This window comes from Podarcis vaucheri, assembly GCF_965113315.1.
Source record: "Podarcis vaucheri genome assembly, chromosome: 8".
Taxonomy (NCBI): Eukaryota; Metazoa; Chordata; class Lepidosauria; order Squamata; family Lacertidae; genus Podarcis; species Podarcis vaucheri.
Window position 1 is genome coordinate 23,840,240 of NC_138766.1, and position 17,894 is coordinate 23,858,133.

The window sequence follows — 17,894 nt, forward strand, 5'->3', positions numbered from 1 at the left end:
GAGAGCGAGAGAGAAGTGAGGTGCGTAGGGGAAATACGAGAGAGAGAGAAGGGCAACTGAGTAAGAGGTAGGAAAGGAAAGAGGTGCCACCTCAGGCTCTGGGCAGTGGCAGTGGAAGCATCCTCCCTCAGTGCCCTCCAGCGAGAGACCCGGTGCCCCAGACCCGGCTGCGGCACTGGTGACAGCTACTGCACCTTGGCACTATGCCCACATTTTCTCAGGCCTTCTGCGGTGGTGGCAGTTGTTCCTTTGGGCTTGGCTAAAGGCCCAGCTGGTCCATGGGCTGCTCCCTCCCCCTTCAGACCTGGCAACTGAGGAGGAGTTGCTCTTGCTTCACCTGGCAACTGAGGAGGAGGAGGTGCATGTGTGGAGAAGGAGAAGCCGGGCAGGGAGGAGGGATTGCAGTCGCCGCCACAGAGGCTGCTGCCAAACCGGTGGTCCCTTCCCAGGGAGGGAAGCTGCCTCTAACTCCAGCAGCGTCTCTCTCTCTCCCTCTCTCTCTCACACACACCTGGTGCACCCGTCCGCATGCACACCTGGGATCGCAATGGGACTGATGGGTGGCCAAGTGGGATGGGACTGTAGAATGTGGTCTGAGGAGAAGCCGGAAGGGGTTGGACCCAGCTGCTTGCCGTAGTAGCGGTTTGGAGGGAAGGAAGCTCAAGTTGGCTGTGGCTATCCGGGCAACAGGAAGGAGAAGCGCCCACGCTGGGTGTATTTGCATTATTGGCAGGTGGCGCTGGCACCCCCGGGAGGATTGGGTGCCACCTATGTCAGCCCCGTGGGCAGAGTGCCCCTCCCCCGGGTGCAGATCATGTTTGCTGCTCCGGTTGCATGAGTGGCTTCCTCTGCCACTGCCTCAGCCATCAATGCTTTGTTAACTATGATTTCCCTACTGCATCATTCCCCAACTTTGTGCCCTCCTGGTGTCCTTGGACTACAACTCTCATCCAGTACGGCAATGGTCAGGGATGATGGCAATTTTAGCCAAAACATCTGGAATATCCCATGTTGGAGAAGGCTAACTAACAATGATTCACTCTAGGTGAGAATGGCTTTCAGGACTGTTCAGAAGCTGCAGTTAATTTAGAAGTGTGTTGCTTCTTTCTTTAGAAGAATGTGAAAACGTTAGGGATGAGGCAGAGGTTTTTTTATCACTTTTGTTGTTAGAGACTCCATTTTTTTTTTTTTTATTAAAATCACATTCATTTTGTAACCCTTTGGAATTCCTCAGAATCCAACACATACCCCTAGTCCTAAACATTATAGCATCATATGGTGAGGAAGCCTCAAACATTTCACTACCCTTAGCAGAATTGTTTTGTTGCACTCTCAATCCTTCAGGTGCTTCCTACATGTTGGAACTTCCACATTCCCTTACATGTTTAATCCCTCTTTAGGCTTTATTCCCATCAAGGGGCAATGTGAGTAGAATGGATCTTTGGGAATCATAGTTTTAATTCCCACATGGCTGCTCTCATGTTTGACTGTTCCTTCTGAAGCAAGCAATTCTCCTGGTGCACTTCAGAGCTCTGATCTTCCAGAATTCTAAATCATGAGGAGAAGAAGAAGAAGAAGAATTTGGATTTGAGATCCCGCTTTATCACTACCCGAAGGAGTCTCAAAGCGGCTAACATTCTCCTTTCCCTCCCTCCCCCACAACAAACACTCTGTGAGGTGAGTGGGGCTGAGAGACTTCAAAGAAGTGTGACTGGCCCAAGGTCACCCAGCAGCTGCATGTGGAGGAGCAGAGACGCGAACCCAGTTCCCCAGATTACGAGTCTACCGCTCTTAACCACTACACCACACTGAGAGGAGCATCTTCAAGGCATCCAAACACAAGAGCAGCACAAAAGAACAACGCAACAGGAACATAGGAAGCTGCATTATACTGAGTCAAGAAATTGGTCCACCAATCTCAAGGTTGTCTATTCACCGACCAGGAGTTCCCAAGGCTTTCGTTCACTGTTCACTCCTCGTCCTGCCTGAAGATACCCGGGATTGAACTTGCATGCAAAGCAAATGCTCTACCACAGAGGTAGTTGGGTTGAGGGTAAAAGAATTGGACCACTACTTGCCTTGCTCCTTCACAGTGATACTGACTTTAGATGAATTTGTTGGGCAATTTAGCTTTGGTTCTTGTCAGCCTTGACCACTATGTAAACAGTTCCTCCTTCCCCACACAACAGAGCAGCTGCTGCTTAGATACCCATGACACAACCTGAAAGACAACCAGAATCCATGTTTTCCATGGGCCCTTTGTGAGAATGTATGGGAACACCAGCCCCTGAGAAATGTCACTTGTGTCATCAAAATGCTCTTGGCTTCTCTCGAATTTCTTTAACTGTTCTGCTTAAGCCAGACTCTCCCAGATATGCCTCAAAGTTTCCCCTCTAGACAAAACTCAGTAGCAATTCTATTCTGAAGGTGCTCTGCTTTGCAGAGTCGACTCCCTTTTATATTGTCTAAAATAATTCGGTATGTAAGAATGCATAAAGGATTTTCCCCTCTCCTCAGCTCTAAAAAGTGCCATGCAGTTGACAAAAAAACCCCCAAGATAATATGGTTTCCCAAACACACGGCACCCTCTCCTCTGAAAATAATGAGCTGTTCTCCAGTGTTGGCATTTTACAGACCCACAGACACAAAATGTCAAGATTTCAATAATTCTGCTCCCAGGAAGTGCTTGGATGTAAATTGGTTGTCTTAACACTATTTGTCAGGTGGCAAAAATTTTAAGCAACAGTACTAAACACACATAATTTGTGGTGGCAAAATATTAACAAGAGGGAAATCTCTCATCTGGAACGTGACAGTTTTTGGTGCTCTCTTGAAGGGAGCGCCTGCTTACATTAGTTTGTGAATCTCTGTCTCCAAGCCATAGCTAGTCACTGGAAAGTTACAACAGTTTTCTCATCAGGTACATAAAGGCAGATTCTTGCCTGCAGCATGCTTAATTAAGAGAACAGCTGGATACTCAGCCTTAACATAAAAAGTGGGGGAAATGCAAGGGAATCTTAATGCATCTCAAAGTGCCATGGAGGTGAAGTGAAGCCAGCATATGGATGGAAAATGAATCTGTCACTGTGTTATTATTATTATTATGAAAGTACTAAAAAGGATGCTTCTGACTGCTATATCCTTGCAGCAGTCATGCCATTCAAACAGAACTTGAAATAAGGCAAGAAGTAGCAAACAGGTCGTGTAATGTTTGTGGGTCCGATAACAGGCACCACAAATAAGGAATATTTTTTTATGGAGAAGTTTTATTCAGAGGAGCCTCTAAAACACTCTGCTTGCTCTTGAAACTCAGGGGCTAAGGAACTTCTCAGGCCATGTGACTCAGGGCCTAAAACTAAGGAGTCCCTTCCAATCATAGGAGTCAACTCCTAGGGGCCAGGTAGTCCTTGCCCCCTAAAATATTTGAGGGGGCTGGAGCCCCCCAAAGTTAATGGGCATTGCCATTCAAATAGTGTGTGTGCACCACATCATGTGATCGATTATGTGGGCCAGGGATTATCTGTCCCCCCCCCCAATACAGTGGTGCCTCAGGTTAAGTACTAAATTCGTTCCGGAGGTCAGTTCTTAACTTGAAACTGTTCTTAACCTGAAGCACCACTTTAGCTAATGGGGCCTCCTGCTGCCGCCACGCCGCCAGAGCACGATTTCTGTTCTCATCTTGAAGCAAAGTTCTTAACCTGAAGCACTATTTCTGGGTTAGCGGAGTCTGTAACCTGAAGCGTATGTAACCTGAAGCATATGTAACTTGAGGTACCACTGTATTTTGTTCAAGTTGGCACTCTTGCTTCCAACTCTACAATTCTATGAAATTACAGACTACCATTACACTACGTGTTAAGCAGGTGATGAAAGGAATTCCTTTCATCATCTTCATTTGTAGCAAGAACAGAAAGCTAAATAAAACAAAAACCTTGGGGATGAGGGGGGCAAAGCTATATTACTGTTCATATCAAGCCATGCCCTGAGAAATGGTTGGTTACTTTCTCTTCCTCTTGAGAAATTTGGGTAAACGCTGTCATCAGGTTCTGCCCACACAAAAATGGTGGGTGATTTTGAGACGCCATTTGGTCACAGCTCTGCACAAGCCTGCCCTAAATACAAACTGAATGACCTTGCATGCGACATAGTGATGTTCTGTGCAACATGAAAAAGAAGATTTCTGTGCGATGTTCATGGAATCCCATTATGCATTGGGCTGGGGGAGCTAGCTTCATTGTTCTGCTTTTCTATACAGGCCTTGAGGGTAAACAGAAATGGAATCGTTTGTGCACAAGTAGAGCCATTGTGCAGATGTTGCACATGAGAAACTCTAATGATGATGTGTTGTGGAGGGTCAATCTATTTTCTCAAACAGCACATGCACATCCAGTCTTACAGGTGAAGGTGGTCTACATAAAAACCCATATCTTTGAGAAACCTCTATTAATTATTTATGTTCTTGGGTATAGCAGCTCTACTTAGGCCTATAATGTGGAGGTCACTCATTGGGATTAAAGCTCCAGGTCAAAGTTTGAAGGAATTTGATATGCCTAGGCTACAAATTTGAATGCAAATGAAACTAGGTATTCTGTTGTTAACAATGATAATAAATTTATATCCAAAAGTATGAAGAATACATTTCATTAGAATCTGAGCCCAACCCAGTCGCACAGATTTTGTTTCAGATTTGTGCAGACTGAACACAGCTTCTGGAAATGTTTGGTTTTGAGAATACCATGGAACCTTCAAGCAAACCTTAAAGCAACAGCCCAAAGAAGTTCTGCAGACTAGCTGAAAGAAACTGTGACTCCCAGCCAAGTCCTAGAGGGAAGTGAAAGGCTAGCTTTAAAGGCTAGCTTTGAGACATCTTGGCTTGGGGTGGGGAGTGGAGAGAACCTTCAGAAAACTGTCTCAAATCCTTTGATCTTCTGCATAGGTCTCCTATGTTTTTGATTAAACATTCTACTTCATCAGCTGGGTAACTAAAATGATCAGGAAAAGTCGCTGTTGGCTGGGGAGGGGGATACATCTGGAACTGCTCCTTGGAATAGATAAGGATTTACTATTGGACATCAAAGACAGAGCATTAAAATAATTCTGGTTGATGAGGGACATGCTTTTTGATGATTAGAGGAGTTATGAAATAGTTTGCAGGTGGACAATGGCTGGAGTAGCAGCTTTGTGGGTTGGGAAGAGGGAACAGGCAGCATCATTGACTGTAGCTAATTGTAGTTGATCTACAGTTACTGAAATAAATAATTTTATTTTTCAGTCCTATGCTCAGCTGGCAGTGAGCTGCATTGAACTCAAAGTGACTTACTTTGGAAGAGGTACATATAAGACTGTGCTGTCCGTTTCATTAAAATAATGACCCTAAAGCACTGGTTTCATTTCGTATGGCCAATTTTCATCCAAATCTGCAATGGCGAGAGGAATATGAGAGGTTCAATGGCCACTAAAAACAGTTTCACATTCATCTGCAAGTGGGTGACATCTATTTTGTCCCCATGCCTAAGTTACGGGGCCGAACTCGTGAAAAAATAATGGCAGAATTCAAGTCTATCCGAAACAATCACCATCTGATCGGGAAGCCATTGCCTAACCCCTGTTGTGTGGGGACTCTGTCTACTTGATGAGGAAAGTACACTCTGATAACATTTGGGGCACTTTTATATTTTCTTTCTTCAGATCACTCTGAGTTAATTCCATCTTTTAAAAAACCAATGCCAGGCAGAGGCTTTGTGAGTACTGGAACAAATGAAGACATCCATCCAGGCTAAGGTTTTTATCACTTTCCCCTTCTTTCCATAACCCAGTGTGTGGGCAGTATTCACTTAGTATTAGTATTTAGTATTCAATTTAGTATTCACATTTTTGCTTCCAGGACTTATCCTTAACTCTCAATTGGATATGCGAAACTCAGAGAAGCAAAACTTTTATAGTCACCTATCTCTACTGATTATGAATCCTAATTTGAGTGGGTGGGATTCCCACAAAAAGAAAACATCCTTATGTTTGAAGAGGTGTATGAATGAACTGTGCCTAACTCTGCAAAATTCCACACATCCTTGGAACACCGCAACAAGTTCTAAATTATCTCCCATATCTAATTAGTGACGAGTATAAAATTTTCCCCAGCAGCTTTAACTGAGCAGCATGCTTGAGTCCCTAAAAGGAGTCCTTGGTAGTCTTTATGCAAGTCACTCTGTGTCCCCCTGTCCCCGTATACATTATTTTTTCCTTAATCAGAATAGCATGAATATAACATGAAAGAGTCATGTCTCTCATGTAAGATGTCATTGTGAAAAGTTTCAACATTTATTCTAGCAACATAAATTTTTAATGAAAGCTGGAAACCACCCCATTGTCTACTCACAGGTTTCCACAGTTTTTGACTTGGCTTAAAAACTAGACATCATTCATGGTGGCCATTGATCGCTCCTTGTCCCTGAATCTTGCAGCATGTACAGAGAGCTGCCTTTCTGTTAGCTTTTGCAGTGAAGCAGCGAGGTGCTATGTATGCCTTCTGCAAAAGCTTAGAAAGAAGGGAGAGAAACCATCGCTCCTCTCTACTGAGTAGTAATAATAATAATAATAATAATTTATTTATACCCCGCCCATCTGGCTGGGCTTCCCCAGCCATCTGGGCGGCATCCAAAAAAATATTAAAATACTGTAATACATCAAACATTAAAAGCTTCCCTAAACAGGGCTGCCTTCAGATGTCTTCTAAAAGTCTGGTAGTTGTTGTTCTCTTCGACATCTGGTGGGAGGGCATTCCACAGGGAGGGTGCCACTACCGAGAAGGCCCTCTGCCTGGTTCCTTGTAACTTGGCTTCTCACAGGGAGAGAACCGCCAGAAGGCCCTCAGTGCTGGACCTCAGTGTCCGGGTAGAATGATGGGGGTGGAGACTCTCCTTCAGGTATACTGGACCGAGGCCGTTTAGGGCTTTGAAGGTCAGCACCAACACTTTGAATTGTGCTCGGAAACGTGCTGAGTTCTCTGTGAGCATCACACACACTTCTGTCTTTGTGCTGATTTTTTTGTTCTAGGAACAAACAGCAGGCCCTTAAAACACACACGCACATTCCCAGATTACAGATTTTATTTTATTTTTAAAACTTGCTTTTTATTTTTGCCTTTGGGAGCAAACCTATACACAAGAAACTGACTGATGGAAGTTAAGCTAGTGTGAAGTTGCAATCTCTGTTTAGCAGCAGGGCTACTACCACCTGAGGTTGCCTAAGCTTGGAAGATGGAAAACCAAACTTTAAAATAGTATAGAGTTTCACCACCCTATTTGATGTCTTAATTTATGCTGGATTGCCAGCTCACATGAGCAAGCTGAATGGTTTTAGGATCCTCCCTAACTCCTCTCTGCTAGGCTCCCAGAATGCCCCCTTTTAAAGGGCTTACGTCGCCTTAAGATCTGCTTGGCTCAGCTCAGCCAGTTGGGTCCTGATAAACTAGAAATTGGGAGATATGCCAGCATATTTTTGGCTAACCTGAAGATGATGGTGTAGCTGGTGATACAGGTAATCGTAGCCTGCTGATCCCAGTGGATCTTGCTATGGGATTGCTCCCTTAATATAGCAACAATTCTTCTTCCATGCCCTCATGGCAAGGCATAGAAACCCTTCTTAGTGATGAGGAAGAGATACAATTCACATTTAACAGTGACTTTTCCTAATACACACTTTTCAAAACAACACACTAATGAAAAAAACAACACGATCTTTGAAATTCGCATTTCTCTGAATTTTGCACTCCAGCCAAGAAATGTGTACAAAAATGCATATACTCCAGTAAAGTGTGTATAAACATGCATATATTAGTGAAAATGATATACAAAAAAGCATCCTAGTAGGGGAGATTACTTCAGAAAAAATCCGTTCTGTGATTCTCTTCGTCTAGCGGTTTTTTCGTCTTGCGAAGCAAGCCCATTGACGGATTAGCGGATTAGCACTATTAGCGGCTTTTAGTGGCTTTTAGTGGCTTTTAGCGGCTTATCTGCTGATCGGATCAGCTGATAAGCGGCTTAGCAGCTTAGAAAAAGGGGAGAGGAAAAAAAAACAGCAGGAACTCGCAAGACATTATCGTCTTGCGAAGCAAGCCCATAGGAAATTCGTTTTGCGAAGCACCTCCAAAACGGAAAACTCTTTCGTCTAGCAAGTTTTCCGTCTTGCGAGGCATTCGTCTTGTGGGGCACCACTGTATGTATGTATGTATTAGGCAAAATGACATACAATAGGCATATTAAATTCACACTAAAATGTTGCTGAATCTTCATGCAAACTTTTTAAAAAAACAGGAAATTATGAAAAACTGAACTTCTAGACCAGTCCTAAACATGGGAAGCCAGTGTACTTAACACTGGTATAAACTATGCCAGATCCAAACTTGCCCACATATCCCTTGGTTAGTTATTTGTTGCAGAGAACCAGCCCTCTTTTAATGTATGCAATGCAGAAAAGCTTCTTTTCTTGCTCACGCAAAAGAAATTATGAGCAAGCGAACAAGCTACTTACAAGGACTGCTCAGGGGCCAAATACAACCCTCCTAATTTCTCTAACTCTCTTGACTTTAATCATGTGACCAAGAACTCAACAGAACTTGTGCCAACAAAACAGGTGGTGTGAATCAAACTCTGTTTAAAGATTTGTTTGTTTGGATGGATGGCGACTAAAAGATTGAGGTTGAATCCTGACAAGACAGAAGTACTGTTTTGGGGGGACAAAGGGTGGGTGGGTATGGAGGACACCCTGGTCCTGAATGGGGTAACTGTACCCCTGAAGGACCATGTATGCAGCCTGGGAGTCATTTTGGACTCACAGCTCTCCATGGAAGCACAGGTCAATTCTGTGTCCAGGACAGCTGTCTGCCAGCTCCATCTGGTATGCAGGCTAAGACCCTACCTGCCTGCAGACTGTCTTGCCAGAGTGGTGCATGCTCTAGTTATCTCCCGCTTGGACTACTGCAATGTGCTCTATGTGGGGCTACCTTTGAAGGTGACCTAGAAACTGCAAGTAATCCAGAATGCGGCAGTAAGACTGGTGACTGGGGGCAGCTGTCAAGACCACATAACACCGATCTTGAAAGACCTACATTGGCTCCCAGTACATTTCTGAGCACAGTTCAAAGTGTTTCTGCTAACCTTTAAAGCCCTAATTGGCCTTGGCGCAGTATACCTGAAGGTGTGTCTTCACCCCAGCATTCAGCCTGGACACTGAGGTCCAGTGCTGAAGGCCTTCTGGCGGTTCCCTTACTGCGAGAAGTGAGGTTGCAGGGAACCAGGTAGAGGGCCTTCCCGATGGTGGCGCCCGCCCTGTGGAATGCCCTCCCACCAGATGTCAAGGAAATAAACAACTACCCGACTTTTAGAAGGCATTTGAAGGCAGCCCTGTTTAGGGAAGTTTTTAATGTTTGAAGCTTTATTCTGTTTCATATTTTGTTGAGAGCCGCCCAGAGTGGCTGGGGAAACCCAGCCAGATGGGGGGGGGGCTATAAATAGTAATTATTATTATTATTATTATTATTATTATTATTATTATTATTACCTTTTTCAGGCTTAGTTCCTCTTAGCCAGAGGTAGCCTCACTTCTGACCAGTATTTGGAACAAGGGAAAATTACCGTATTTTTTGCTCTATAAGACTCACTTTTTCCCACCTAAAAAGTAAGGGGCAATGTGTGTGCGTCTTATGGAGGGAATGCAGGCTGCGCAGCTATCCCAGAAGCCAGAACAGCAAGAGGGATCGCTGCTTTCGCGGCGCAGCAATCCCTCTTGCTGTTCTGGCTTCTGAGATTCATAATTTTTTTTTCTTGTTTTCCTCCTCCAAAAACTAGGTATGTCTTATGGTCTGGTGCGTCTTATAGAGCGAAAAAATACGGTATATCTGCTGAATTTAAGCATCAGCTTCCTTTATTTAGAATTGCTGTGTGAATTTCATAGGCTGAACAATGCCATGATAATTATGAGAAAGTCATGGCCCCTTTTTGTTTTTGTTACTCAACAGTGTCTACACAAAGTTCCAACCTCCTCTGCAGTGTTGACTTGCGTGTTAAGTTGTGTCCACTTGTGAACTTTCATAGTAAAATTAATAGGTGCAATGCCATAACATTGTAGACAAGGAAAGTGGTTATAACAATTCAGCCGGGGAGAAATTGTCATCATAAATTCTTCCTCTGAACGTAATCTGTGATTTACGATGCTGCTGTAGCATGCATCATCCCAAGTTTGGATAGCAAAATACATTTCCCTTTTGATTAACCGTTTCATTGTCTAATTAGCATACATGCATCAAAGTGTTCCTTGTGAGGATTTCTCTGTACAATGTTGAATCTAGGTCATGCTTTCTTAGCCTGTCTTCACGGCTCACTAAGAATCAAACAAGGGTAGAATTAGCAATGGCCCAAAGTTTGTAGGGGAAAATAATTTTAACAGTTATCGAGGTTACTCTAGGCATCTCTGTTGCAAGAATTTGCAGTTGGCTTCTGACTCAGATTTCACACCTAAAGAATATTGGCACATTAGTGACTCAATGATGTGGTGCTGGTGTTAGTAGCAGTAGCAAGATAGATATATACATAGACATGCCTCCTCCATCCTCTTTAAAACTCCACAGACTAGGATGCAAGAGATTCAAACAGTGGTAGTTGGGGTCATAGCTGTGCTTCCAGAGTAGGGGGTATTCAGAAAAAGCCTCTCCTCCTTCCGGAGGGGAGGGGTTGTGACCGGGAGATGATTCATGTGTTGTTGGTGTATGGAAGGGCAAGGTGTGGCCATCGCCTACCCCTTCACTTTTCTGTATTCCGTTAAAGGAATCCGGCGGTCGTGGATCCTGTCCGATTCCCTGTGTGGCGGGAGGTCATGGCACGACCCTCGGTGACATCAGGGGAGAGCTTATAGTTGCATTTGGATCAACAGGCTCCCCCTACTGGTGGTTAACCCCTCATCAGTCTCTTTTTTTAAAAAAAATTAATATTTATTAAAAGTTTAAGAATTACAGAAAGAAGTGAAAAAGAAAAAGAAAAAGTAAACAATACAAATCAATACATTACAGTACATATAAAAACAAAAACAAAAGACACAATACATCAAAACAAAAACAAAAGCAAAAACAATTAAAAACACATCCAATATTTCCATATCTTTATCTTTCGTTAACTTGTCTCATCGACTTCCTCACACCTCCCTTTTTTGTATGCTAGTTATTAATTATTTCAGCAAATCGTTTCCATATTTCACTGTTTCCTGTCATTTAATTGTCTTATTTTATTTTAACCTTATCTTACCATTAAAACCCTAAAACTTATTTATACTTGACTCCTTATAACATTTCTACTAAAGCCGTATAATTTCATTCCAACATTTTTCTAACACTCATTAATTTTACAATATTTCTCTAAATAAATTTCTAAACTTTTTTCCAATCTTCTTCCACCGTCTCTTCTCCCTGGTCTCGGATTCTGTCAGTCCTTTCTATCAATTCCATATGGTCCATCAACCTGGTGATCTTCTGTCCGAGGCTCTTAACTCTTTTCCATGTCCCTTCTGCAGATCTTCATATTTATACATGCACTTTACTTTATCTTCTGCTGATCTTGTTCTTAATTTCCTTCCTTTGGCACTGAGGAGTAGATCTCGGGGAAACTCCAACCTAACAATGTTTTTATTCCTTCTCGACAGGTCAGCCCATTCTCCATAATCAGAACTAAAGTCCAAAAGATATTTCAAAGCATGTTTCAAAATCCCTCCAAAGCTAAAGGCCCCCACAACTCCAATCTCCCCCTGACCCAAATCCAGATCCCAAAAGCCAGAACATCCCAGCATAAGGGGATCTATCCAACTTTCCTTCTCCAATCCAAGTGGGTGTAAGGCCGAGGTTCTCTCCACTTGTATTACTTGAGGTTCAACAACAACTTTCTCCTTCGTCTTCTCCACAGCTTGCCATGTCAAAACAGATTCCTGAATCGATTCATGAGTAGTTTCTGTATAGGTATTCACTTTTTGTCCCAAATCAGTCATTTTTTGTCCCAAATTGTCAATTTTAATAATCATCACATCCGTCTTCTCATGAAGCTGTTCCAATAAAGCACTTGTCTTGCAAAATGCAATCACTAAGGCTTCTTCTGTCGACATTCTTGTCCAAGGTCAATCTCTGATTCTCACGGTCTTTAATCTCTGCAGCTGGAAAGTTCCCCAGGTCCACTCCTGCAACAGTTTCAAAAGCTCCCTCTAGGGGAAACAATTTCTACTTGTATCCGTCCTTTTAAACACAGATCCAGCAACAAAATTAGTTTTGATTTCCAGTTACTTTTGCTCCTTCTTAAGTGCAAAAGGAGACAATGGAAACAATATATTTCTCTTATTTAACTGTCTGTCAACATACGTTTTATTCACAGTCAATGAACTTTCCCAAAACGTCGATCTTACTGGCAGCCCATTCCCAGGTTCAAAACGGTGGTAATTTATCTTTCTTCACGCTCTCTCCTGCAGGCTTAGGCGATCTAAAATTTCCCCCCTCTTCTCCTGCTTCCAAGGGGGGTTTAGTAATTTTAACCAATGGAGATTTAATCCTTTACAAAAGGCTTTCCAGACTTTAGCTTACAACGTCTTTGCTTCAATCTATCTACAAAAGAGGAAGGCGGACTTCCTGTTTGAAACCTTCCCGTTTCGGTGCCAAATTAAGATGTTTAAAGATCCAATTTTCCGTTCTACTCACGGGTAGTTGTTTAAAGTCCAATTGTCCACAGGAAAAAGTCAGCGCTCTCCGGCAACAGCAATGCGGCTTCACTCCGTGAAAGAAGCAGTCGATTCGAAGCACCGCGCCACTCACCCCACGTCACTCTGGATCCCCAAAACCAGGTTTCCCCGCGAGTAGGGGAGGCGCAAAAGGTGCCAGCCGAATCCCACGTCCACAGGCTTCTCCCGCCTGTGGTTTTTAGTGGGTCTCCACCTCACCGTGGCGGTCCAGACCTTGATTTCCACGGAGCGGATTCCTCCCGATCAGAGGAAATCCGCCATTGCTGGAGGCACTAACCCGGAAGTCAACCCCTCATCAGACTCACCCCTCTCCGGGTGGGTGGAGTCAAATTGTCCGTGGTCCAATGCCTAAGCCAATACCTTCTCACATGCTGTAATCAACAAAGTTGTGGTCTTTTCTTGCCCATTAACCCAATATACTGTGTCCACGTGTCTTCATTCCCCAAGTGGGGATCGGGTCCTTGAATCACAAACACATGTGCTATGAGGGCACAGTGGAAAGAGGTTGGGGGTCTGCTGAGGGTAACTTGTCCAAAGCCCCCTAAACCTTGGCATCTGCATTGGTGGTTCATCATTTCAAAAGTAAACGACCTCATCTTATGAGAAAGAAGAATGAAAAAGAGATGTTAAAAAAGTAAATGGAACTTTGAGCACTTGCGATCTGGAAAGTGAGTGGTGGTAGCGAGAACAAAGAAAAAGAATGGAAACTGAAGCACTGAATAAGCAATCCGAAGGGATAGAAGCAGACAGTAAATTAGCATATGGAATGGAGCAAGGGAATTGAATTTCTTTAATTGCCTTTTGTATTTTAACTTCACTGATAAATCAGCATGACCAACGTGGATAATTATTCAAGTCCGTTATACGTGGCACCAAGACTTTTTGAACAAGCGAGGAATATCAATCAGATATTCTGCAGCCATCAGTGGTGGCAGGCTACATTCCGATGATATCAGCCCTCGTTCAGTGATTAATATGGCACCACACATTTGCAAGGAAACGTTAGGTGGTTTTGAACGGGAGTCCTCAGCTATCATTAAGAGTTCAACGGGGACAAAGGAGGCATTGAAGTGAAAGGAGCAAGAGGAAACAGCAGCAACCCAGCCTGATCTGTACCATTTTGTTTCCAAGTGAGCTTATTCTGCCTGTGTCTTTGTGCAACGAGGGTTTGGTAGAGGTCATGTAAGCACCAGAGGCTGATGATCGGTCAGGTGGGAGTTTGTCTGAGTGATAATAGACTCTAGGTTAGTGTTAAGTTGTGGGTGAACATATCAGACGACACAGTGATTCTTCAGACAGCTCTTGTTTATTCACAGGCCAGAACAGAACTGAACTGAAGGGTTCAGCCAACTTGCTTATACAGAGCTCAACTACAAAGCAACAGTAACAACTTTCTGTAACTATCCAATCACTGAATGTCACTTTCAATTCCTTATTTGCATATGTGGACCTGAGTGAAAACTATCTACAGTATCCCCCTGCTGGCCCAGGGTGAGAACTTCAATACAGTGGTACCTCGGGTTACATACATTTCAGGTTACATAGGCTTCAGGTTACAGACTCCGCTAACCCAGAAATATTGCTTCAGGTTAAGAACTTTTCTTCAGCATGAGAACAGAAATTGTGCTCCAGTGGCGCGGCAGCAGCAGGAGGCCCCATTAGCTAAAGTGGTGCTTCAGGTTAAGAACAGTTTCAGGTTAAGTACGGAACTCCAGAACGAATTAAGTACTTAACCCGAGGTACTACTGTACATAACAGTTAGAATACTGCAGTGCAATCTACATGGGAACTGCAGATATCCCTCTGAAATTTGTTGGGATCCATCCCATAAGACAATGCCACAGTGCCTGCAAATTCCATATAATTCTCCCCCAAAACGGAAAGTTATAAGTGCTTCCAACAATAAACAAATAAATATTTTATTTAAAAGTACCCACCACAAACACTGCTAGGCCTCTTCGGTAGTAATTTGGCAAACTTCACTCTGGAAGGGCTACTATGCCTGCAAATGTAATCCACAATAAAGCAAATCTGAACAACTCCAACACTGTGTTGTCTTTAGCTTTTTGTCTCCCATCACAGTCATGAGGGACTCAGCACTCTTGTAGTTAACCCCCTCCCCAGTCTTCCAGTTATTCCTGTTCCCAATCTTTAACCTATCAAATGTTCTGTTCTATTTCTATACTTTTACTATTGCTCCAAAGAACAAAACAAATTCTGAATAATTACTATGCAATAGCCAATCCAGACAGCTCATGGGGGCCAGAGCCACGTAGATGCAACAGTAGAACTGAATGATTTGTCTTCCGACTAGTCCCTGGGCCATTTTGATCCTTTAGTACGGCAAATCTGCATTTTATGACCAGAATAAAACAAGTAAATAACAAGCTGTTTGCCTTCCTTCCTAAAGGCTATAATTTTGTTGTGCAAATTGCGAACAGACAAATGGTGAGTATGGAAAATAAACATCATTCTCTCATATTTCTCATTGGAAAGGCATGATGACACAATCAAGATGTGCCTAACGACTTCTCCCTCTCGACTCTTTTACTTGTTGAAATGCCACAATCCTTGACATTTCAGGTGCATACTGAATATTTTATTATTCTCTCCACATGGCAATGTTAGGTGCAGCTATTTATCCACAGCCTGAGCTCTGGGGATAATAGTTAGAGCTGACTTATTGTGTCACACCTTGTTTGTTTTCCTTCTTTTTTCTTTTTCCTTTTGCTTCCTTTTTTGCCAATGCGTCTGTCATAAATTGCTAAAGGCGGTGATGTGCTCCATGGGAATGTGGACATAAAACTTGAAGAACAGGAGCAATTGTTTCTGGTGCTTCCTCCATGAATTGAGGAAGACTAATTTTCAATTATTAATCAGCCTGTAGCTCCTTCGTTTATCACATCTCATGGCGCTGCACAGAAGAGACACAGAACTTTAGCTCTGTGTGTGTGTGTGTGTCTGTGTTCTGCCTATGAGAAAAGAGAGGCAATGGGAAAGTTGAAATAATGTAACACATCCTAAGACCTTGGCTGCTTTCATGGTTTCTCCTGATATGTCGACATTGATTTTGACATTACGCCAAGTAACATCTTGGTGTAATGTCGCTAGCATTTGCCATAGCAATCCTATTTAGGAATTTCGGAGTCACTTATTATTGTTGTTTTGGCCATCAGGGTCATAACAACAACAGGAATACACATAAACTCACAATTTTGAGGAACAGGAGCAACCAAAATATGCCTTTACATTATAATATACAGTAGTAATAATAATAATATACAATATACAAAAGGTTAAAAAAGAATAAAGCTATATTACACACACACATGGTTGAGAGAACTAATGCAGTTAAAAGTACTCATTAAATATTTGCAATTTACCATATTAACCTCGGGACGCGGGTGGCGCTGTGGGTAAAAGCCTCAGCGCCTAGGACTTGCCGATCGAAAGGTCGGCGGTTCGAATCCCCGCGGCGGGGTGCGCTCCCGTTGTTCGGTCCCAGCGCCTGCCAACCTAGCAGTTCAAAAGCACCCCCGGGTGCAAGTAGATAAATAGGTACCGCTTTTTAGCGGGAAGGTAAACGGCGTTTCTGTGTGCTGCGCTGGCTCGCCAGAGCAGCGATGTCACGCTGGCCACGTGACCCGGAATTGTCTCCGGACAGCGCTGGCCCCTGGCCTCTTGAGTGAGATGGGCGCACAACCCCAGAGTCTGTCAAGACTGGCCCGTACGGGCAGGGGTACCTTTACCTTTACTTTATATTAACCTCAATAATATTTCTCCTCAGCTTCGGGCTACTATTTAGGCATTCATTACTCCTGCAGTTACATACATGGGGGTAGGATCAGGGGTGGAAAAATTAATCTGTTTTGGTTTATAATTTTTCTAATCTTAATTTCAGTTTACCACATTTCTGTACCACTTGAATTCTTAAACACACACACACCATCCATACATTTAAAATACATACAGTCTGACCACTAATCAAGTGATAATCTGCAGAGGAAATGGATCACCTCTGCAATATTCCATCAGTTTAATAAAACCAGATTTCCATCAACATTCTTCAATTCACTTTTGAATTTCAGTTTTAATGACTAATTCCCTCCCCTCCCCCCATAAAATGCACTAACTTGACTTTGCTGCACTGTGAAGAAGGTCCTCTGGGAATATGTAGATTTAATTTATACCGATGCAATTTATATCAGTGTAAATATGCATAGCAATGGGCCACATTTCCATCTACTCATCTTTTGTTTTGCTTTATTTTATTTCTTACCAATACACAGTGGCGTAGCGTGGGTTGTCAGCACCCGGGGCAAGGCAAGTAATTTGCGCCCCCTAACCCCTAACCTGCCGCCGCTGCCAGCTTCTTCTTGCTGCTGCCTGGTCTGGTCTGGTGTGGTTCTCTCCTGCACTAGCGCTGCGCTGGGCGGCCGCTGCACTGTCCCTCCCCCAGATAGTCCCTCGCTCTCTCCCCGCACCGCACGCCTGGCACACCCCCCCACAGTGGCCGGCGACCCGGCGGCTCGGATCAGATTCACACAGCCAGCACTGCAGTGAGAGAGAGTGAGTGAGCCAGGTAGGGGCAGAGAGCTGAGAGTGCGAGCGCGACCCCCCCCCCGATGTTGCGCCCGGTGCGGCTGGCCCCCCCTGCACCCCCACGCTACGCCACTGCCAATACAGTGTACATAATATGCTGGCATTCAAAATATACATATGGTATATGATCTTTCTACTCTATGCATTAGAGTTGTTTGTGCTTCAACTACATTTACATTTGCTGTTGTTAGAAAAAGGTGTGCGCTCTCTCTCTCTCTCTCTCTCGTGTGTGTGTGTGTGTGTGTGTAGTCACAGTGAGTGGTATAATAAAGCCAACTTCAGTTCTTGAAAGATAAGAGAATCTCCGACTTTTAAATCCTTCTTATAAGCTGAGTTGAGAAGGCTGTGGGAGAAGGAGGGTAGGGAGCCTTGAACTGCAGATCCCCACAGGCAAAGTAAATATATAGACTGAGCAAAGCCACAGGGAAAGCAATTTCAATCAGACTGTTTTAATGAGATAAGCCAGATGGATATGATCAGGAACTGGTTTTTTGTGGGTTTTTTAATTCAGGTAATAAAACAGAAAA